This window comes from Acomys russatus, chromosome 7, assembly GCF_903995435.1.
Source record: "Acomys russatus chromosome 7, mAcoRus1.1, whole genome shotgun sequence".
Lineage (NCBI taxonomy): Eukaryota > Metazoa > Chordata > Mammalia > Rodentia > Muridae > Acomys > Acomys russatus.
Window position 1 is genome coordinate 28808013 of NC_067143.1, and position 9246 is coordinate 28817258.

The 9246-nt window shown below is 41.5% G+C and overlaps 1 pseudogene; it reads right to left on the reverse strand.

Moving 5' to 3' along the window:
- Positions 1-551: 551 nt before the first annotated feature.
- LOC127192111 (60S ribosomal protein L26-like) lies at positions 552-989 on the reverse strand (annotated as a pseudogene).
- Positions 990-9246: the final 8257 nt, after the last annotated feature.

Consider the following 9246-nt stretch of genomic DNA (forward strand, 5'->3'; position numbering starts at 1 on the left):
CTGATCATCTAAGCAGGAGACCCCAGAATCCAGGGCAGAAATCCAGGGGGGTCTGTAATGCCAGCCCTGGGGAAGCGGAGGCAGGGAAACCCCTGGGGCTCGCAGGCAAGATAACCTCGCCGAATCAGTGAGTGCCAGACTCAGGGAGAGGCCCTGTCTCGAGTTCCTATTTTTCAGTTGGAGAGTAATTGAGGAAGTGTGTCAACTTGAGTTTTGTCTACTTGATGTAAGCTTGGATTGTTTTGGAAGATGAAACCTCAGTGGAGAAAATGCCTCTTGTGAGACTGTCCTGTAGGCAAGTGTGTGTGGGCATTTTCTTCGTTAATGGTTGCTGTGAGAAGTTCCAGACCACTGTGATAATGTGTTATTTTTAATTATATGTATTATTAGTGTTATCAGTAGGCCTGGCTGGCAATCAATCAAGACACTGACACTGGACACACACACACACACACACACACACACGTATATTTTAAAAATTTTTATTTTTATTTATTTATTTATTTTTAACTACTTAAACAGTCTTTAATTAGAGTTGTTATGAGAAGCCTCTACTCCTGAATCTTTTCCATTGTTTCTTCCTTGTATTTGCCCTTTTCCTCTCCTACTTGTCGGGACTTGGCTTTCCTTTCCAGGATCTTCTTCCGGTCTTTGTCCAGCTTTAGCCTGATGATGACCGCCTTGCTGGGGTGGATGCCCATGTGGACAGTTGTGCTGTTAGTCTTTTCTCACTGCACTGATTCAATATAGATGACGTATTTTTCCCTATATACCTGGACCACTTTACCAATCTGCTGGCCTTTGTAGAGGCCTTGGACAACCTGAACTTCATCGTCCTTTCTAATGGGCATGGACCGGACACTAGACTTCTGTCCCGGCTCTTTGGAAAGAGAGGAAGACATGATCTTCCTCCGAATGTGAGAAGGTGCATTGAAATGGCATTTATGGTTCTTGCTTTGGTTAGAAGTCATGAAGGGCTGGAACTTCATTTTGGTGCCTGCGATCCAGCAATGGCCACCGACACTGGTTATATTTTAAGATAGCCTTAGTTAACCTGGGGCAGGGCAGACATTAATCCTCTAAACTACTTCCCATATTGGGGCAGATATGGGATCCCTGCCCCAATCCTATGCCATCTGTTTCTACCAATTTCTATCATGCTACCTCCCATCCATAATCCCAAATACTTGCTAATATTCTTCATCTGGGCCAGATTCTTTATCCATTCCAGCCATGTGCTCCTCCTCCATCTAACCCATGGTGGCCTTCCTCTCTTCTCCTCAGGGTCTCTCACCTCGTTGTCTTCTTTCTCCTTCCTCTTCTTCCCAGGATTCCTCTCTCTCTCTGTCCCTAAGCTCTGGAATTTTAGCCGCACCTCTATCTTCTGCCCTGCCCAGGTGGGATGACTTTTTATTAATTAGCATCAAAATACATCAGCCTGTGCCCCAACAATTCCCCTTTTCTGTCTAAATAAAGAGGCCATTTTAAAAATATACAGTAAGTACAATTATGAAAATTATAAAAACCAATAGGTAAGACTGACATACATAATGTTTAATCAAAAGATATCTGGCAACATTGAAGAGATATTATCTGTTTTATCTTTGTGAGTCTAAAGTTTTGAACCTAAGTCTATTAAATTATCTATTAAAGTTTATATCCTATCAACTTAAAAGTATTTATCTAGACATAAAAGTATCTTAACTCCTAAACAACTAAGTTTAATTTTTAAACTATCTGGTCTTCAACCCCATCAGAGACTCGAGAAAGAATAAATTTAATTACCTGAGTAAACAGGAAGTGCAGGTTAGCAGCTTCCAAAATGAAAAACTGACAGAGACAGTTTACTGCCTGAACAGACGCCCACGACACTCTATAACACTGGAGCATCATCTTCAGCCTTCCGGCCCAGTATATCTGACAGACAGATTTGTAAAGCAGGAACTATTGAGGACTTGTTTACCCTGTCTTGGCAGAGTCTGGCCGTCAACTCTGCTTGCATCCAACCTCACCCACTTTAGGCAGAATTTTGTCTGTGAGAGAAATGAGGACATTTTTATCCCCTGGCTGTTGTGCCACACTCGAAACCATCTCCACAAGGAGGTTCTTTGATGCTCATCATCTTTTTGTGGTAGGCTGGGTACTGCCAGGAGTTAACCTGTCTTATTGCCAAAGAATCCTTACATTAACAAAAACATTTTAAATGCCATATTCTGTAGGTATCTGAGGTTTTTGAAGAGCACATCTAACTATTTTACCTTATCTATTTATAGAATTATATCTATCTGTTAAACCTAGAATGTATGTTCCTATACTTGACATGACCATGAATTAACCAACAGTTGACTTGTATCAATTGATTATCCTAAACAGCCTGCAATAACACTATCAGGTTATTGGAAGTAATCCATGTATTAATTGAGTTGTATGTGTACAACACCTCATTTTAGAGTAGAATTATAATGTGTGAAGAATAATATTAAATCTGAATTCTATTTCAATGTATCAAAATTAAACTTACTTTGTATCAACATACAAAATTCTATATCAATGAATTAAAATTAACCTTATTTGTGAGTAACAATTTTGGCCTATTATCCCTATATATCTCTATACTCCCCTTTCTTTATAGCCTCTATCTCAATACCTCTTAATGACAATACACATCTTTTTTGTTTATTTTTTTGTTTTTCAAGACAGGGTCTCTCTGTGTTAGCCTTGGCTGTCCTGGACTCGCTTTGTAGACCAGGCTGTCCTCAAACTCACAGCGATCCGCCTGCCTCTGCCTCCCAAGTGCTAGGATTAAAGGTGCGTGCCACCACGCCCAGTGACAATATACATCTATAGCCCAAGAAAGCAACCAAAAACCTACCCAAACCCCCTTAAGGGAAATGGGGCATCTTTCTCTTAAAGTTTCTTCAGGCTGATTTGGGGCAGAGAATGCCTGTACGGGGCCCAAATTTAAAAAAAAAAGGAAAAAGGTTAAACAAGTTGGAAAGGGTATTTGTGATCCAGTCTCTATATGTTGAGAAATTCCAGGCTTAATATTAGTCCTGTGTGGGACAGTCTGAAATGCTGGACCAATTTGGATCAGGAGCCTTCTTTGAAACTGTTCTTTTCTGATGAGGAACAGCAACCAAAGCACTTGGGCTGGAACATAAAGGATGCAGGATGTGTCTTATCAAGCTGGAGGAATGAAATCCTGTCAGGTCTGATCTAGCGTCAGTGTTTGGTTCTTTTATTCTGAAAACATGTAATTTCTCACAAGCATTGTACAGTTCTAAAACTATGAATGTTTTAGGTGTGTAGGATGCACATGTCTCAGCCAGTCTCAGAGCTATTCCTATGTAGTGGGACTAGCAATATAAGGTAACTGCTTGTTCTGCAGTTTGAATTCATGTAGACATTAGACTTACTTAAACTAGCAGTCTCTCTTTTATTCAGGTCTGTTTCATTTTGACCTCTTTTAAGTACAAAATATAGCATCACCATTAACAACGAACACACAATTATCATCATATTGAAATCAAAACAAGATTGTATAGTTCTAAATGTCCTTCTCTAGGCTCTGTGGTGCCTGATGTATAGGCCAGGCCGCTACCTGTGTTCCGAGAAAATGCTTTCTGTTTTAGAGACAAGCTGGTTGCCCTGAGCAAAAGAAAAAGACATTAACCTTTAAATAAACATTATACAAACTCTCATTTTATCTTAGGGTTTATGAATATCATAGGTATCTTGTACCTGGCTTTTCACATTTGTTGAGGGTGTTTTTTTCTCACCCCTTCTTGACAGGAGGCATGCAGTTTGCATGTCTGTCTCCTCTTTTTAACCTTGGTCCTTACTTTGACCAATAAAATATATTTCTTAGGCCGATTTACCCTTTAGTACCATATCTCTCCTGGACATTTTACTTTTAAGGAGATTGGCTGGCCATTTTAAAAGCATTTTTATCACTTAAAAAAATTTTTTTTTACACAAACCTCAGATTGATGCGTATCCATCCTTTAGATCAATAAGAAGATATAATTCATTGTTAAGAAAAAGGAACGTATCAAAAAAATTGTCACTTTAAATCCTAAGCAGTTTTTTGCAAGAACTTATCAGGAGGGGCTCACACCCGGTGGAGGCCAGGTTGGAACTCAGGAGTTCCGCCTGTTTTGTCTCCTTTGTGTTGCGATTAAGGGCTGGTGCCATTAGTGTCCTGTTTAACTATTTCATCTCAATTTATTAAAAATCTTTACAAATCTCATAAAAAAAAATCAAGCAAGGAAACGAAAAAAGTCTAAGCCTTGGGTCATTTGTGCCAATTTAGGCTTTAGTGAGTGAAATCCTGCCCATCATTCCATGGACTTTAGTTATTGTCATTTCTTTCTGGTGGGCCCTTTCCAGAAAGCCCTGACAAACACCTTGCAGCTAAGGAGCTTTGAATCCCAGCCGCTTTAAACTCATGGAGAAAAGTTTAGTTCTTGCTCCTTTTCTAGTTGCCAGAAACTCAGCCTCACATTTCTCGGCTTTCTGAAATTTTCCCTGAACCTTTTTAGAGAGGGTAAGGAGAAGTGTGACTATGACTAAGCCCATTACAAAGAAATTCATAAACACCAAAACAAAGCCAAAAAAGATCCAGGAGTCTTCTGCCACGACGCCTTGGAAAGGGATCATAGCGGTTTTAAAAAAATTTATTTTTATTTTAGGCAGTTAATTTCATTCCTCAGGCTTGTTTAGAAGACTATCAGTCTCTTAGGTCTGCCTCTCCAACTGGCCATGTGTATGTAGCCATCTTTGCTCTGGCCCATGGATGCTCTCTGGGAGCTATTTCCCCCTTTCAGACTATGACAAAATATGATTTTTTAAAGACTGTGGATACTTAAAAAAAAAAAAAGTGTGGACACCTGCCTACCATGTTGGGTGCCACTTATTATTTTTAATTATATGTATTATTAGTATTATCAGTAGGCCCAGCTAGCAACAATTTCTATCAAGCTACCTCCCATCCATAATTCCAAATACTTGCTAATGTTCTTCATCTGGGCCAGATTCCTCATGCACGCAGGCCATGTGTTCCTCCTCCATCTAACCCATGGCGGCCTTCCTCTCTTCTCCTCAGGGTCTCTCTCCTCATCTTCTTTCTCCTTCCTCTTCTTACCAGGATTTCTCTGTCTCTGTCTCTGTCTCTCTGTTTTTGTCTGTCTGTCTGTCTCTCTCAGCCTGGGAATCTTAGCCGCACCTCTATCTTCTGCCCTGCCCGGATGGGATGGCTTTTTATTAATTAGCATCAAAATACATCAGACCATTCCCCAACAAGAATGTCACTCCTGGGCAGGGGGTCCTGGGTTGTAGAAGGAAACAAGTTAAGTAAGACAGTAAGCAACATCCCTTCATGGCCTCTGCTTTTAGTTCCTGCCTCCAGATTCCTGCCTTGACTTCCCTCAGAGATGGAACATGAGCTGGGAGTTGAAAGACGAAACAAACCATTTTCCTCCCCAAGTTAGTTTTGATTATGGTGTTTTTGACAGCAATGTTAAAAGAGGAAGACACCCAACATTTATGTCTGGCCTCCACATACACACAGTGGCTCCATCTTCTGTCTGAGTCATTGTCATATGGAGTGAGAATCACAGGGCACCGAGGAGTTAGCCTAAGGAAACAGACCTGGAAGGCGCAGGTGGAGGATGGCAGGGATGCTGGTAAAGTGACTTAGACCAGATCCTTTGGTCACTGAGTGACAAATCGGCCTCTGCCACTGGTGTCATGATGGTCCTGGTGCCCAAGGATGTGTTCTGCACTCCAAATCCCTGTTTCTAACCTCCTGTAGAGCAGGGTGGGGCCTAGACACTGCAATGTGACAGTCTCCAGTATGGCTTAATGCTCAGCTAGCACAATCATGTGTCCAACCTTCAGCCTGTGACCTGAGACAGGAAAGCAACAGTGATATCTTAGCAACCCTGGACCTTACTTAATTTGAACTACATACACGCTTTTCCTCCCACAAAGCCATTTGGTAATAGAAATGTCTGCCTGGATTGAACATATACTCTCTCCTCTCCAAATAAAGCAACTGGTGGTTACACCCCAACAGCCCCTCTAGGAGAACCTAGAAACCTTTTAGGAACTCCCATTTTGGGACCAACATGTTCTTAAGCATATGCTGGCACAGCAGGCGTGTGCTGACGCAGCCTGGGCTGGCTTTAGGTGCATAAGAAGGCAACATAAATGTTGCTGGGTCACTTAAGCAACATTTTAGGGAAAACTCCCATCTGCCATTTTACAACTGTGCATGAAGAGGCATGGATACAATTAATATCAGACGCAAGGGGCTGGAGAGACACTGGCTGCTCTTCCAGAGGACCCTGGTTTGATCCCTAGCACCTACAGAGCAGCTCACAAACACCTGTAACTCCAGTTTTAGGGGATCAGTTATCCTTTTCTGGCCTTTGACAGGTACCAGGCATGTATCACGTAAAATAAAACAGACAAACAAACAAACAAATAAATAAATAAAATAAAAATAAAATCAGGCATGTCATGAGAAAGGACATGCACAGTGAACAAAAGGTTTTATAACCCAAGTCTATTAATCAAAACAGAAAAGCACTTACAACCCCCCCCAGCAACCAACTCTCCCCCTAGACCACTGAAGGAAGCCAGTGTAGTAACTGGGTGTTTCTGAGCATATCTTTTCAGGGCTAGTAGCTGTTCCCTTGCAGTGGATCCACATTATTTTTTTCTCTTTGCTTCTGAATAAAACCCTTTGCTAGTTAACTACTTAGTATGATCTTTGTAAATTCTTTGACTAAGATACCAAGAGCCTAGGAGCACCAGTCTAGACAGAGACCACCAGTAACAGGTCACATGTAATCAACACTAGATAAGATGTGGCCCCAAAATTGTGAACTTAAAACATTGTGAGGTTGTGTGTGTGTGTGTGTGGTGGAACTATGTGGTCTTCAAGTGTGAATGCTGTAGACAATGATGTCATGTGTCATAAGGTTGGACATACCTGCTAGATCATCCAGAACTGACAGTTGTAAGGAGAATTATTGCATAATTAGGAACATGATAAAATTAGGTATAAACTATTTATGCTTATGGTTCTTTTGTGCCTATAAAATCCAAAGCAAACTTCAATGAGAAGCAAGAGGGAGCACATGGGAACAACGTCTTATTAAACTTTATTTTGATAGGATTTATGATGAGGCTGAACTGACAGTTATCACTGCTGCTGCCTTAATCATGGAAAGACACAGCCTTGGGTCCAGCTTTATGTCTGATGATGGCAACTTTTACTTGGTGAATGGACATGTTGTAGACTTACCTGGGAAGGGACTCTCAATGAGGAATTGTCTGGATTCAGTTGGCCTATGGGCATACCTGCAAGAGATATTCTTTTCTCTTTCTTTCTTTCTTTCTTTCTTTCTTTCTTTCTTTCTTTCTTTCTTTCTTTCTTTTTCTTTCCTTTTGCTTTTCTGTTAGATTTCGAGACAGGGTCTCTCTGTGTTAACCTTGGCTGTCCTCCCACTTTGAAGACCAGGCTGGCCTTGAACTCACAGTGATCCGCCTGCCTCTGCCTCCTGAGTGCTGGGATTAAAGGCATGCGCCACCACCGCCTGGCTGCAAGGTATCCTCCCATTCCCCCCCACCCCCCAATTTTTCCATTATTCCCCTCCCCTATGACTGTTCCTGAGGGGGATTACCTCCCCCTATATATTCTCATAGGGTATTAAGTCTCTTCTTGGCTACCTGCTGTCCTTCCTCTGAGTGCCACCAGGTCTCCCCCTCCAGGGGACATGGTCAAACGTGAGGCACCATAGTACGTGAGAAAGTCATATCACACTCTCCACTCAACTGTGGAGAATATTCTGACCATTGGCTAGATCTGGGAAGGGGTTTAAAGTTTACCTCCTGTATTGTCCTTGGCTGGTGCCTTAGTTTGAGCGGGACCCCTGGGCCCAAATCTGCCTATCATAATGTTCTACTTGTAGATTTCTAGGACCCTCTGTATCCTTTTATTTTGCTATTCTCCCATGCGTCTCTCATTTAGAGTCCCAATAGGATGCCTTCCCCTCTGTCCCAGTTTCCTGGTAAGTGAAGGCTTTTGTCGGACATGCCCCTTGGGCTAGTATGCAGATATAAGTGAGTATATACCATTTGAATCTTTCTGCTTCTGGGTTAACTCACTCATTATGATCATTTCTAGCTCAATCCATTTATTCATAAATTTCGGGAATTCCTTGTTTTTAATAGCTGAGTAGTATTCCATAGTGTATATGTACCACAGTTTCTTTATCCACTCTTCTACTGAGGGACACTTAGGCTGTTTCCATGTTCTGGCTATTATGAATAAGGCTGCTATGAACATGGTTGAGCAAATTTTCTTGTTGTGTGCTGGAGCATCTTCTAGGTATATTCCAAGGAGTGGAATAGCTGGGTCTTGAGGAAGCCCTATTCCCATTTTTCTGAGATAGCACCAGATAGATTTCCAAAGTGGCTGTACTAGTTTGCAGTCCCACCAGCAATGAAGGAGTGTTCCTCTCTCCCCACATCCTCGCCAGCATGTGGTGTCGCTTGAGTTTTTGCTCTTAGCCATTCTGATGGGTGTAAGATGGAATCTCAGAGTTGTTTTGATTTGCATTTGCAAGGGATATTCTTAATTTGGTTAATTGAGGTGAGAAGACCCGTCCTGAATGCAGGCGGTACTATTTCATGGCATCGGCTCCCGCACTCAATGAAAAAGGTGAGAGCTGAGCCAAGCACACATGAGTGCGTTGCTCTCTGCCCTTGACTGTGGATGTGATGGGACAAGCTGCTTCACCTTCCTGCCATTTTGACTCCTCTGCAACAACGGGTTACAGCTAAAAATTGTGAGCCAAGTAAGCTTTTTATTATTAAGTTGCTTTTGTTAGTTTTTTTCTTTTCTTTATTCTTTCTTTCTTTTTTTTTTTAAATATAGCAATAGGAAAAGAAACCAAGGTACCATCCGTTTTCTCCTAAGAATGAAGCACAAATGGTATCAATAATGCCAAGGCTATATTTGTTAATGACCCAAATTTGGACATTGAACAATTCCTAATTATTGATTTTAATGAGGTGCCACTTGGTAAATTAGAAGAGAGCTCACACTCCCTTAAATATATCGCTAGCATTATGGCCTTATTAAAATCTACTTGAAATGGAGTCACTCTGCTTTCTGCACTGGGAAAGGAAAATGCCCCAAGTGTGTACATACTACCCACCCCTAAGGAACTGCTG